This window comes from Artemia sp. Qi Xiang Cuo, chromosome 16, assembly GCF_049724085.1.
Source record: "Artemia sp. Qi Xiang Cuo chromosome 16, ASM4972408v1, whole genome shotgun sequence".
Lineage (NCBI taxonomy): Eukaryota > Metazoa > Arthropoda > Branchiopoda > Anostraca > Artemiidae > Artemia > Artemia sp. Qi Xiang Cuo.
In genome coordinates, this window is record NC_142809.1 from 39,800,999 (window position 1) to 39,815,861 (window position 14,863).

General features: G+C 36.8%; 1 protein-coding gene across 5 annotated transcripts in view; it reads right to left on the reverse strand.

Annotated features, from left to right (window-relative positions):
- Positions 1-14,863, reverse strand: part of LOC148942892 (uncharacterized) — a 152,602-nt gene that overhangs the window by 73,770 nt on the left and 63,969 nt on the right. The window lies entirely within an intron of this gene.

Below are 14,863 nucleotides of genomic sequence, written 5' to 3' on the forward strand. Positions count from 1 at the left end.
TCCAGTTTCTAGTGCCAGTTGCTCCTTATCTGATAATGTCATTGGGTAGTTGGTGTGACGCAATCGTGAAATTGCGGCGTTTGCTGTTTTTTTAAGTATATAAATAACTTTTCCATAATACCCTCCACATCCAATGCCAAAAAAAACTCTTACAACTGCATTTTATTATTAGAATTGCGACGGGCATGTGCATAAGAACACGCAACTAGTTTGTGTTCCTTGACTATATTTGGCCTTGATGGGTCTGATACCTCCACTAGTCTTGATTCATAATCCAAAGATACTATATCAGCTTGTAGCAGGGAATTTTGGAAATTTTTAAATTGTAAAGTATCTTTGCCTTCTGCCGGCATTTCAATTCTTTGATTTCCATGAATTTTGCAATGTCTCATGTGATCCGAGAAGGTTTGTTCAGTTCTAAATGGGGAAAGGCACATGGGGCAATAGTGACGATCCCCTTTCTTCACACCTTGAGATAAGAGTCGACTTATTGCCGTAACGGGGAAAAAATGACCATAGGAAGTTATATCTTTGGGAGGCTCATAAATAACCCATACCCAATTTTTAACATTATCCACCGACGGTGTCCTCACTGAATACAAAACCCCTTTTTTATTTGGTTTCTTTCCCCCATTTACAAATTCCGTGTCATACTGGAGAACAACCACCCCCAACCCAAGATTTTCATTTGCTTTTTCAAATATGGATATTTCTTTCAACGACACCGGATACTTCCCCTCTAAACATTCAAAATTTACTTTAGGGAAATTTTTTCCACCGTTACGAGCAAGTCCGTCGAGATTTTTCATTGATGACTCATTTTTTAATGTTTTATGGGCTGCTGCTAAAAATGCATATTTGAAGCATTGCAGCCCTGTTTCAAAATTGAAACCCTGAACTCTTCCTGTTGCCGACAAATCTAGGTGGCATTTTATTCGTCGACTACTACCCGCCCCTCTTAAATTAAAGTGTTTTTTAATCTATTGAGATTCAGATCCATGTATTCAATGTATAAAATGGTGGACCCACTTCCCCTCTCGTTAAACATGTCCAAAGTCGAAATTAATTTGTTTACCCAGTTGAGAAAGTTGCTCTCAAATTCATTTAGACCAGGGTAAAAAGTTTGATTGCCAGTTGAAAAATGAAAATAAAAAATATTCCCAGATGTCCCCTTTTGTAAATAAACTTTTTGATTGACTGATGCTTTAATCCCCCCTTGACCCCCCCATTTCTGAATCTGAATCTCAATTTGTGCTCGAATTCTGTCGATGTAGCTATGGAGAACATTTACAGGGTCTGTTAAAATGACCCCACTTTCAATCACGTTTTCCTCGGGGGGATTAAAATCTACTATATATGTTTGTAAGTGACCTAGAGCAGGTACTAACAAATAAAATTCACGTCGTTCTGGGGGCATGACACTTTTTTCATGTCCTTCACTTATTTGTACACGACCCAATTCACTTATTATAAATTCATCGTCAAAAATTTCCCCGGAAAAATTAGGTCCAACAATTTGAATAAGACTGTCCATTTCTTCAGCTGTAAATTGAAAATCCAGGGGGATATTAAATAGCATACCTTCACTAACATCATCCGGTGAGAGGGGACAATTACCCATGATACTTTGAAGTCCCGGACCAGGGAAGGCAGAAGTTTTCATAGCTTCCCCCTGAAACTAGAAAATGAATGGATTAAGTTTTTTTTTCTTTGACGAAAGTTTTATCACAATTATAGCACACTTTTTTTCTTAATTGGATTTGAATTTATCAAACAAATGCATAATAAATTACAAATTTTTGTTTATAGCATTATTTATAAAACAAGTGAATAATGAATTACAAATTTTGTTAATAGCACACATGCACATGCGCACACACACACATGCGCACACACACATTCACACACACACACACACACATGCACACACACACAAACACACACACATGCACACACACACACATACAAACACACACACACACACACACACACGCACACACGTTCACACACAAACACACACACACACACACACACACACAAACACACACACACACACCCACTCAGACCACCACACGCACACACACAAACACACACACACACATACAAACACATGCGCACACACGCTGAAATTTTCTTACAGGTTGAAATTATGTTTCTAACCCCTATATATATATATTCCATTAGCCTATAACTCGCTGCAGAAACAGTGTCAGATAGAATGTCTCTGAACGCGCTGCGAAAACAAATTACGTGATATCAGAATTTCTACTTAAAAAATTCTTAATTTCCTCATAACTTTTGATGGATTAAGGTAAACGAAAGAATTTAAAGATATTCAAAATCAGAATTTAAATACAATTCAGTTGATATGCATATTGAAAAAATTTCACCACTCTGATCAAACATAAGAAATAAATATATGCCATTCAATCATTATGTTGTTATTGAATTTACACTATTCATTATACTATCTCAATGAATTATCGAGTAGATGTGGCGCATGCACCGGTCACACACACACACACACACACACAACAATCATTATGTCGCTATTGAATTTGCAATATTCATTATACTATCTCAATGAATTATCGAGTAGATACGGTGCATGCACCGCTCACACACACACACACACACACACAACAATCCTTACGTCGTTATTGAATTTGCAAAGTTCATTATACTATATCAATTAATTATCGAGTAGATGCGGCACATGCACCGCTCACACACACACACACACACACACACACACACACACACACACAAACACACAACAAAATAATGAAAATCATTACGACATTATTTAATTTGCAATATTCATTATGCTATCTCCATTAATTATCGGTTATACAGAAAAATAAACGGCGCATGCACCGCTCACACACTCCTTCAAATTGACTTAGGAAAAAGAATCATTAGCAAGATATAATATTTGAAAACTCACATTTAAATTTGCAGTTTGCATGTCGAGAGCTGTAGGGGCCACATCATTCTCGCCTTGCATTGGTCGTGAAGGGCCCGGCAATGCTTGATAGGGGGTGACCTCCCGATCTTGACTAGATGAGGCTGATGCATTATGAGAATCTATCCATTCCCTCTTGAATTTTCTGCCAGGTTGCATAGAGGTTTGTGCAGAGCTGAAAATGGCTTAAGAGGCTCCTGGCTGGTTCAGAGAACTTGTAATGGAGCTAGCATATCTGATGATGGATGATTTTTGAGCTTGCATCGATGTGATATCACCCAATCTTGGTCTCTTTTTGGAGGGAGGGTAATTTTATGAATCGACCTCCACAACCTTAAATAAGAAGAAAAATTTAGTAAGGAAATAATAAGCTCTCTTTTACAGATAAATTGTTCTCTAAAGTTTATTCTGATGTTTGTAGTGCTATAACTATTAGCACTTTAGAAATATTCAAAAAGAAAAGCCTTTAAAGTAAAAATTTTGGAAAATTTTTAGTTTGGTGGGGAAGGGGGGATTTCAAAAACATCTCCCCATAATATAATTTGCCCTATAAAGTAGATTCTGATATTTGTAGCACTCTATATCTATTACAACTTTAGAAATAATTAAAAAGGCTTCTAAAGTAAAATTTTGAGTTTGGGGGGAGGGGGATTTCAAAAACATCTCCCCATAATATAATTTGCCCCATAAAGTCAATTCTGATATTTGTAGGAGTCTATATCTATTAGCCCTTTAGAAGTAATTAAAAAGAATAGCTTTTAAAGTAAAATTTTTGAAATTTTTTAGTTTGTTGGGGAAGGAGGAGGGGGTTTCAAAAACATCTCCCCATAATATAATTTACCCTATAAATTAGATTCTGATATTTGTAGCACTCTATATCTATTAGCACTTTAGAAGTAATTAAAAAGAAAAGCTTTTAAAGTAAAATTTTGAGTTTGGGGGGAAGGAGGATTTCAAAAACATATCCCCATAATATAATTTGCCCTATAAAGTCAATTCTGATATTTGTAGGAGTCTATATCTATTAGCACTTTAGAAATATTTAAAAAGAAAAGCTTTTAAATTAAAATTTTGGAAAATTTTGAGTTTGGGGGGAAGGGGATTTCAAAAAATTAGTCTGCATAAAAAATTCCCTCCTCCCTCCTCCCTTACTTTCCATGCGATGAATAGTTTTTTTCACGTTGTAAGACCTTCTCAATCATTGAATACAATATAAAACAGAATATATTTCCTTTAATTATGCTAAAATACAATTTTATCTCTTTGTCAAGAAACATCAATGTTCCTAATTCATTAAGCATATGTCATTAATTTATGGTAGCAAGAGCGCGTGAAATTTGATTCCCAAAACCGTCACTTCCTTTCTGACACCAAAGCTTTCCATTTAAGCAGATAAAGAAAATGTATTTTAGATACATGATGGGAAAAGAATATTTTTGAATGAAATAACTAAAAAGTAAAGAATTATGCTCATAACAAAGCAATGGGGGAGGGTTTTTTTGTTTTACATAATATAAAAAAGCATACTTAGCGTTTGCTAACGACTATACACATCATAATTTATGGGTTTGTATTGTTGGAGGGGAGGGGGGCTAAGTCCCCCTGAAATTTGAATTTACTGGTAAAATATCATTTATCTGGAAATAAATTAAGAAATTTAATAAGCTGTACTCACATTGACAATTGACGAATCCATTGTTTCAAAGTTAATAATAATATTCAGTGTACTATGTTCGATATGTTAAAACATAATGAAAATTAAATTCTAGTGCATTAACATTTTATACCGAATTTAAAGGATGAATAAACGACTGATGTTGAGTTACATAATTTCGTGCGTGCTCCCACAACATGTTTGACTACTTTATACCATACCAGTTTTTTAAGAAAAAAAATGAGCACGTGAACTCACGATGCACATTCGTTGTGCAATTCTTATCAAAAACAGAAAAAAACCTGTTTGCTTAAGTTATACTATTACGACCATACTCTCAAAACATGTTTGACTACATTATACCTTGCCAAATAACCAGTCTGGTAATCTGCCTTGGAAAAGTGCCAATCCTATACCTGCAAGAAAATAACATGGTCCTATAGCTGCAAGCAAATAACATGGAGATTCCTATACCTGCAAGCAAATAACATGGTCCTATAGCTGCAAGCAAATAACATGGAGATTCCTATACCTGCAGGCAAATAACATAGTCCTATAGCTGCAAGCAAATAACATGGAGATTCCTATACCTGCAAGCAAATAACATGGTCCTATAGCTGCAAGCAAATAACATGGAGATTCCTATACCTGCAGGCAAATCACATAGTCCTATAGCTGCAAGCAAATAACATGGAGATTCCTATACCTGCAAGCAAATAACATGGTCCTATAGTTGCAAGCAAATAACATGGAGATTCCTATACCTGCAAGCAAAGTATAACTTAGCACTCTACTCCCCACAACCCTCGGGGCAAGGGTTTTAAGTTATGCCCTGAGGGCATATAAGAACGATGTTGGCACATGTGTATCATTTATTATTTTTTTCCTCTAGAGCAGGGCACTTCATATGGAATGGGTCGTCGTAGAAATTTCAAAAGGGGCTCATTCGATTGGAAATCGAGAGTTCTAGTGCTCTTTATAATGGTCGAAAGTGACTGGAGGGCAACTAGCCCCCCCACGCCCATCAATCCCCCAAACAAATCCGATCAAAATTTCGAGATAGCAATTTTGTTCAGCGTAGTTGATTTCAAGATAAAAAATATGTTTTTGAGGAGGATACTCCCCAACAGCCTTAGTAAAGTAAAGAACAATGTGGGCACAATGTGTTTTTTTTTTCTCCATACCCAGGCACTTCGTATCGAAGGAAAATGTCGTAGAAACTTTGAAAAGGGATCATTCGATTGGAAATTGGAGTGGCTAGTGCCCTTTTTAATAGTCGAAAGTGATTGGAGGGCAACTAGCCCCCCTCCCCCCAACGCCTATCATTCCCCCAAATACATCAAATCAAAATTTTGAGATAGCCATTTTGTTCAGCGTAGTTGATTTCCAGATAGAAAATATCTTTTTAAGAAAGACACTCCCTCAAAACCCTCGGGGCAAGGGTTTTAAGTATGCCCTGAGGGCATATAAGATCAATGTTAACACAATGTACAGTTTTTTTTTTTTTTTTTTAAAGCAGGACACTTCATACAGAAGGGGTCGCCGTAGAGACTTCAAAAGGGGCTCATTCGAATGGAAATTGCGAGTTCTAGTGCCCTTTTTAATAGTCGAAAGTGATTGGAGGGCAACAAGCCCCCCCCCCCACACACACCAATCATTCCCCCAAACACATCCAATAGAAATTTTGAGATAGCCATTTTGTTCAGCTTAGTTAATTTCCAGATAGAAAATATGTTTTTTAGGAGGACACTCCCCCACAACCCACAGGGCAAGGTTTTTAATTTATGCCCTGGGGCATATAAGGTTTTTATAGAAGGTGTTGTTGTAGAAACTTCAAAACAGGCTCATTCGATAGGAAGTTCAATGGGCTGGTGCCCTTTTAATAGTCGAAAGTGATTGGAGGGCAACTAGCCCCCCCCCCCCCCAAGCCCATCATTCCCCCAAACACATCCAATCAAAATTGTGAGATAGCCATTTTGTTTAGCGTCGTTGACTTCCCGATAGAAAATATGTTTTTGAGGAGGACCCTCCCCCAAAACCCTCAGGGCAAGGGTTTTAAGTTATGCCCTGGGGGCATATAAGGTTTTTATTGAAGGCGTTGTCGTAGAAACTTCAAAACAGGCTCATTCGATTGGAAATTCAAAGGGCTAGTGCCCATTTTGATAGTCGAAAGTGATTGGAGGGCAACTAACCCTCCCACCCCCGCCCATCATTCCCCCAAACACATCCAATCAAAATTTTGAGATAGCCATGTTGATCAGCGTAGGCTAGTTGATTTCCAGATAGAAAATATGTTTTTGAGGAGGACACTCCCCCGCAACCCTCAGGGCAAAGGTTTTAAGTTATACCCTGGGGACATATAAGGTTTTTATAGAAGGCGTTGTCGTAGAAACTTTAAAACAGGCTCATTCGCTAGGAAATTCAAAGGGCTAGTGCCCCTTTTAAAAGTTGAAAGTGACTGGACGGTAACTAGCCCCCCCCCTACGCCCTTCATTCCCCCAAACACATCCAATCAAAATTTTGAGATTTTGTTCAGCGTAGTTGATTTCCAAATAGAAAATATGATTTTGAGGAGGACACTCCCCCACAACCCTCAGGGCAATGGTTTTAAGTTATGCCCTGGGGGTATATAAGGTTTTTATAAAAGGCGTTGTCGTAGAAACTTCAAAACAGGCTCATTTGATTGGGAATTCAAAGGGCTAGTACCCTTTTTATAGTCGAAAGTGATTGGTGGGTAACGAGCCTCCCATGCCAATCATTTCACCAAAATGATCCTATCAGAATTTTTGAGATGGCCATTTTGTTCTGCGTAGGCTGGTTGAATTACGTAGAAAAAATATTATTTTAGGAGGACAGGCCCCCACAACCGTCACGTCAAGGGTTTTAAGTTATGTCCTGGGGGAAATTCAAAGGGCTAGTGCCCTTTTTAATAGTCGAAGGTGATTGGAGGGCAACGGTTTTATAGAGGGTGTTGTCGTAGAAACTTCAAAACAGGCTAATTCGATTGGAAATTCAAAGGGCTAGTGCCCTTTTTAATAGCCGAAAGTGATTGGAGGGCAACTAGCCCCCCCACGCCCATCATTCCCCCATAAACATCCAATCAAAATTTTGAGATAGCCATTTTGTTCAGCGTAGTTGATTTCCAGATAGAAAATATGTTTTGAGGAGGACACTCCCCCCAAACCCTCAGGGCAAGGGTTTTAAGTTATGCCCTGGGGCCATATAAGGTTTTTATAGAAGGTGTTGTCGTAGAAACTTCAAAACAGGCTCATTCGATTGGAAATTCAATGGGCTATTGCCCTTTTTAATAGTCGAAAGTAATTGGAGGGCACCTCGCCCCCCCCCCCCCACGCCCATCATTCCCCCAAACACACCCAATCAAAATTTGGAGATAGCCATTTTCTTCAGCGTAGGCTAGTTGATTTCCAGATAGAAAATATGTTTTTGAGGAGGATACTCCCACACTGACCTCAGGGAAAGGGGTTTAAGTTATGCCCTGGGGGGCATATAAGGTTTGTATAGAAGGTGTTGTCGCAGAAACTTCAAAAAACGGCTCATATTATTTGAAATTCAAAGGGCTAGTGTCCTTTTCAATAGTCGGAAGTGATTAGTGATATTTTTTGTTGATGTTGCTGTTTAGACCAGGGCACTTCGTAGCGAATGAATTGTCGTGGGAACTTCGAAAGGGGCTCATTCGATTGAAAATAGAAAGGGCTGATGCCCTTTTTAACAGTCGAAAGTGATTTGAGGGCAACTAATTCCCCTTCGACACCCACCCTCCCACGCCCACCCTCCCATTCGCCCATTATTTTTAAAAATTAAATGTTGCCTTAAGATTAAATCAAAAAGCACTGTGATAATGCTAATTCCCAATGAGACATCACAGTAGTATCCAAAGAACGACTGAGGGTATCATGTTCAAACTTTTGGGGCTACTTCTGCCCTTAAAATTGTACCCAATCAAAATAGCGTAAGTGTATCCAAGCTATCAAAGAAAGCAAACAGATTTTTTTGCGAATGGTATCAAGTTTTCTGTTTCAGGTCAACTAGAGGAGGTATGAAACTAAATTAAACAGTACTATTTGTGTCCATGTTTTTAAAAGGGAGTATGTTGTTAAAAATTGCTGAAAAATTTTCTCCAGAATACAAATAGCAGGCCAAACTATAAAGTCTTAAAAACGAAAAGATTTAAAGTGTTATTTTTTTCCCTGAAAAGACTCTATCAATATAAAACTAACAGAAATTAATTAAAAAAAAATTTTCCACAAAATTAGTTTTTCAAAGAAAAGTAAAGAACTCCATTAACAAAAAGTGAGCAAAAATGAAATCAAATAATCTACCAAGCGTGAAACTACCACAAATCATCATCGATATGTAAATGACACCCAAAACGAACCGAAATTACAATAAATAACTGAGTCAAACTCAAAAAGAGCAGAAATTAACATAAGTTGGGCTCAAAATCCCTATGCCTTCCCAAAGTCAGAAAAGAATTCGTACTTTACTGAAAAAATATAAATGAATATGCATTGTCAGTTTAATATACATATACTGATATTTAGTAATCAAAATGTTAAAATTATTTGAAATATTTAAGTTATAAAAGTAAAAACATTAAATTTTTTTCGGTCAAGTCCAAATTTTGTTCTGGCCTTGAGAAGGCATAGGGGTTTTGAGCCCAACTTATGTTAATTTCTGCTCGTTTTGAGTTTGACTCGGTTATTTATTGTAATTTCTGTTCGTTTTGGGTTTCATTTATTTATCGATGCTGATTTGTGGTAGTTTCAAGCTTGGTAGATTATTTAATTTTTGCTCATTTTTTGTTTAATGAAGTTCTTTACTTTTCTTTGAAAAACTTATTTTGTGGAAAAAGTTTTTTTTATTAATTTCCAACAAGACCGTAATGATTGCGTCAAGATAAAATTCGCACTATTCTCGTAATCAATTTATTTTAATTTCTTTTCGTTTTGGGTTTCATTTATTTATTGATGCTGATTTGTGGTAGTTTCACGCTTCGTAGATTATGTGATTTTATTTTTGCTCATTTTTTGTTTAATGGAGTTCTTTACTTTTCTTTGAAAAACTTATTTTGTGGAAAAAGATTTTTTTAATAATTCATGTTAAAGGCTAATCCAAAGAGTACAGCCTATTTTTAAGAGAAGAAATTGTCAATATTTTTGACAAACAATAACTAACGTCACCTAGCATTCGACGTTTATTGGTATTTTTTCAAGCTTGCTAATTTTGTTTTTCTCAGAAACTAATATTAGATACTGGTACTTGTATGATATACTCCCGCAGCTCAAGAAGTGAAGTTAGGCTAATCCTAATTAAATATACATAAGCATGATAAAAATATAAGGTACTGTTTTAAAATCCGGGACACATGTGTCAACTTCATTATAAATGTGTATTTCTTTATTAAGGCAGATATCATGCGGGACACATATTTGTTAAGTTGAAAGGAAATAAACCTAGATATTTTTATGACCACCTTTCTCTCATACGTATATCGTAAGAGCAATTGACCCATAGCTTGTAATAAACCAAGAGGTCGATTGCGTATAACTGGACTAGTTTACTTCGTATATATATCAAGCTGTTTTAGATATTAGATAGAGTCTAATTTCATATCTGTTACAATGAAGATGTTCTGATTTGTTTGTGACTCAGAGTCACAGTATTATGTGACTCTGATAATGGACCTTGTATATTCCTGGACTTTGTAAATAAACCATATTTTGTACAACTACTGACTTTGCGTCATTATCAAACAAATGGTTATATTGTGAGCACCATTAGATGAACTAAGCCCTAACCAATGCAAGTCTCACAATCTGGTGTCAGAATTGTCTCAAAAGTTTGGTGTAACCTGTCTCACAAAAACTTCAACTTGAATTTGAAACCCACTTCATCAGACGCAAACAAGTAATACGCCATCATAACCAGTAGAAATAGGTTAAAAATTAGGAGTAGGCCTAGTGTGATCTGGAGTTATGAACTTGTCACGACAAGAAGTCATGTACTTCAGAGGGAAGTTGATGGGGCCCCTCTTAAGGATGCAAAAAGGGTTGCATCCACCTCACAAGGATGCAAAAAAGGGTTGTGTCCACCCCTTAAGGATGCAAAAAAAGAGTTGCGTCCACCTCTTAAGGATGCAAAAAAGGGTTGTGTCCACCCCTCTTAAGGATGCAAAAAAGGGTTGTGTCCATCCCTCTTAAGTATGCAAAAAATTGTTGTGTCCACCTCTTAAGGATGCAAAAAAGGGTTGCGTCTACCTCTTAAGGATTCAAAAAAAGGGTTGCGTCCAACTCTTAGGGATACGAAAAAGGACTGCATCCCGGCGCGCAAAGGTTACATATACATATGTTAATTCGAACAATTTAAACAAAACTTTCTTGATTATTTGTCAGTCAAAGAAAATGTACAGGAAATGGCACTCAAACAGCTAAAGCAAATTAAATTGTTTAAATAACTGAATAAAAAGAAGGAAAAATTCCCTCGTTTTTGTGTTCTGGTTTATTTATATGTTTAGGTGTAGGGATTGTGTTATACAATTGCGCACTCATCTATGAAAAAGAAGGCTCACACTTGGTGTAAACATGACAATTTTACTATAAGTGAACTAAAGATTTCACATGCCATAGCGAATTCTTCCTTTTGTGAATTATAAAATTCTGTGTATACATCGCATTTTAAATTTAAGTGTATTTTTATTATCAATGCATACTAAGTTGTATTGTCAATAAAAACTAGTACAATATCAATTACAATATAGCGTACTTTATCATAATGTAAATTCTGTTTAATTAGTAAAAAAAAATACTTATAAAGAAAAAATTAAAAAAAGAAATAGTTTTTTTTTCCTTTAAGTAGGAGAAGGGTTGTGAACTTCATTATAAATATGTATTTCTTTATTAAGTCAGATATCATGCGGGACACATATTTGTTAAGTTCAAAGGACATAAACCTAGATATTTTTATGACCACCTTTCTCTCATATATCGTAAGAGCAATTGACCCATAGCTTGTAATAAACCAAGAGGTCGATTGCGTATAACTGGACTATTTTACTTCGTATATATATCAAGCTATTTTAGATATTAGATAGAGTCTAATTTCATATCTGTTACAATTAAGATGTTCGGATTTGTTTGTGACTCAGAGTCACAGTATTATGTGATTATTTGAAAAAAACTGCGTTTTCTAAAGAGTTAAAGAGGCTGAGTTACAAGGTCGAACCTTAAAACGTACAGGGATTAGGAGGCACAGTTGGGGGGCTGCTGCCCCCCCAACCCCCCGCTTTTGCAGCCTTTAAAGAAAAAAAAAGTTTTTTAAACTGAAAGTAAGGAGCGACATTAAATCTTAAAACGAACAGAAATTATTCCATATATGAAAGGGGCTGCGCCCTCCTCAACGCCTCGCTCTTTACGCTAAAGTTTTTATTGTTTAAAAAAAGAGTTGTGAGAAAGTCAAACTTAACGCGACCAATCATATACACAAGTTTTAGTGGAATTGGGCATAACTTCAAAGAAAAAAAAAGTTGACTACATGGAAAATATGAGAACGAATAGTGACTTTTGTAGCAATTAAGAAATTTTAGAGGATGGCATGGGCCAGATTTTATTGTTTAAAAAAAGAGTTGTGAGAAAGTCAAACTTAAGCGTAAAGAGCGAGGCGTTGAGGAGGGCACAGCCTCTTTCATATACGGAATAATTTCTGTTCGTTTTAAGAATTAATGTCGCTCCTTACTTTCAGTTTAAAAAACTTTTTTTTTTATTTAAAGGCTGCGAAAGCGGGGGGTTTGGGGGCGGGAGCCCCCCAACTGTGCCTCCTAATCCCTGTACGTTTTAAGGTTCGACCTTGTAACTCAGCCTCTTTAACTCTTTAGAAAACGTAGTTTTTTTCAAATAATTTCTGCACGTTTTTTTACAGTTTATTACTTATTATTGCCTGACTAACTGTTAGCTGATCGTGTCATGAGTTAAAGTTGGGGGGCTGCCGCCCCCAAACCCCCGCTCTTGAACATTCTTGTTTTAAGGCTTTTAATTCCTGAATACTCAAATCACGTCGTACAGGATGCCTCCTAATCCCTGTACGTTTTAAGGTTCAAACTTGTGACTCAGCCTCTTTAACAGCCCCCCAACTGTGCCTCCTAATCCCTGTACGTTTTAAGGGTCGACCTTGTAACTCAGCCTCTTCAACTCTTTAGAAAACGTAATTTTTTTCAAATAATTTAAAAAAGAAACTGAGTTTCTTTTTAAAGTTTAAAATCAGTATATAAAAAATTTGCTCTGACGGTGAATCGAACCCGGGTTTTTCGCCTGAAGGTCTGGAGTATCAACCGCTGGACTAAAGAGACACAATTGTGATGGTTTTTTAGTAAATGGAATCTATTTTCGACGCAAGCAAATTCCCACAAAATTTGATATTTGGTTTTTGGAAATTTCGAGGATAAGCTCCCAGGCCCCAGGAAAGCTTATCCTCTAAATTTCAGCCTGATCAGACAACGTTAAAGGGGGGTTGTGGAGGGAAAAATTAACATGGGCTATTATAGGAAAACGAGGTTTTTCGTAAATGTAAATTCGGAGGATATTTTTTGCGGTCTGAAAATAGCAAAAGGCCCTAACAGGTCGAATTCTGCTTCGAATGAGTCCTCATTCACCCGGATCAGTTGCCAACTGTGGTCTGTAGGCGTGGATAAGAAAAAAAGAAATGATGATGAATTTTAAGTGGCTATATCTGGTTTTTGGAGAACAGGGAAGGAGTGATCGGATTGAGCTGAAATTTCGACGATAAGCTCCCTGGCCCTAGGAAAGCTTATCCTCTAAATTTCAGCCTCATCAGACAACGTTAAAGGGAGGCTGTGGTGGGAGGGTCCAAACTTCCGGCCCAGTTTACCCCATGAAGATAAAGTCGGAGGGGGATGAAATTTTGCAAGTTTCTTAGTTTGAGCTTGGGCTACGAAATGCGATTACCGCCGTCTCTCTGCGACCTCTAGGACCTGAAATCGCTTAAAATTGTGGTGGGTCACCTCTTTATAGAGGCACAAGTGTGCCTCCTTGACTCTGATACTGGACCTTATATATTCCTGGACTTTGTAAATAGACCATATTTTATACAACTATTGACTTTGCGTCATTATCAAACAAATGGTTATATTGAGAGCACCATTAGATGAACTAAGCCCTAACCAAAGCAACTCTCACACATGCGAGACGTGAAGTTTGGTTAATACTAATGAAACAAACAAAATAGGATGAAAATATAATAGTTTATGAACAAATTTGGTTTAGGGCCTATATATTTGGACATTAGGGGGGGGGGGAGGTAAAGCATACTATATATTAAATACAGAACCTAACCTCATCTAGGTAACTTTCCCCCCTAAACCCCATTAAACAAAAGTTTAAGTATAGCTCCCGGAGTGATAAACCCTAGTTAATGCTGCATCAGACATGCAATTACCGGGTAATGGCTATCTGATTTTTACTTTTCTCGATGTATGTGTCCTGGATTTGAGAACAGTACCAAATATAGTACTTTGGAAACAATTTTGGGCTATATATTTGCACATTAGGGGGGATAGGGTAAAGTACAGTGGGTTTGCATTCAAAATGTTTTAGCTACAATTATTATGTGGTATAATAATTTTGTTTTTCTCAGAAACTGATATTAGATACTCTTACTTGTATGATATACCCCCTGCAGCTCAAGAAGAGAATTTAGGCTAATCCTAATGAAATATACCTAAGAATGATAAAAATATAATACTTTGGAAACAAATTTGGGCTATACATTTGCACTTTACGAGGGTGAGGTGGGAAGTAAATTACAGCGGGTCTGCATACAAAATATGTTAGCTACAATTATTATGTGTATAATAATTGTGTTTTTTCAGAAACTGATATAAGATACTGGTATTTGTATGATATACTCCCGTAGGTCAAGAAGTTAGGCTAATCCTAATGAAATACACCAAAGTATGATAAAATGTAATACTTTGGAAACAAATTTGGGCTGTTTGCACATTAGGAAGGGGTAGTGGGGGTAAAGTACAGCGGATCTGCCAGGGGTAGATCCAGGATTTCTTTAGGGTGGGGGGGGTGCAAAATAGGTTGATCCAATAAATTTGCGTTAGGAGCAAGTTTAATTAACGTAAACTTTCGTTAATTAAGTAAATTACACTACTTTAGAAGATGTTGGGGGGGGCACCCCCCTCACCCTCCCCTTGGATCCGCCAC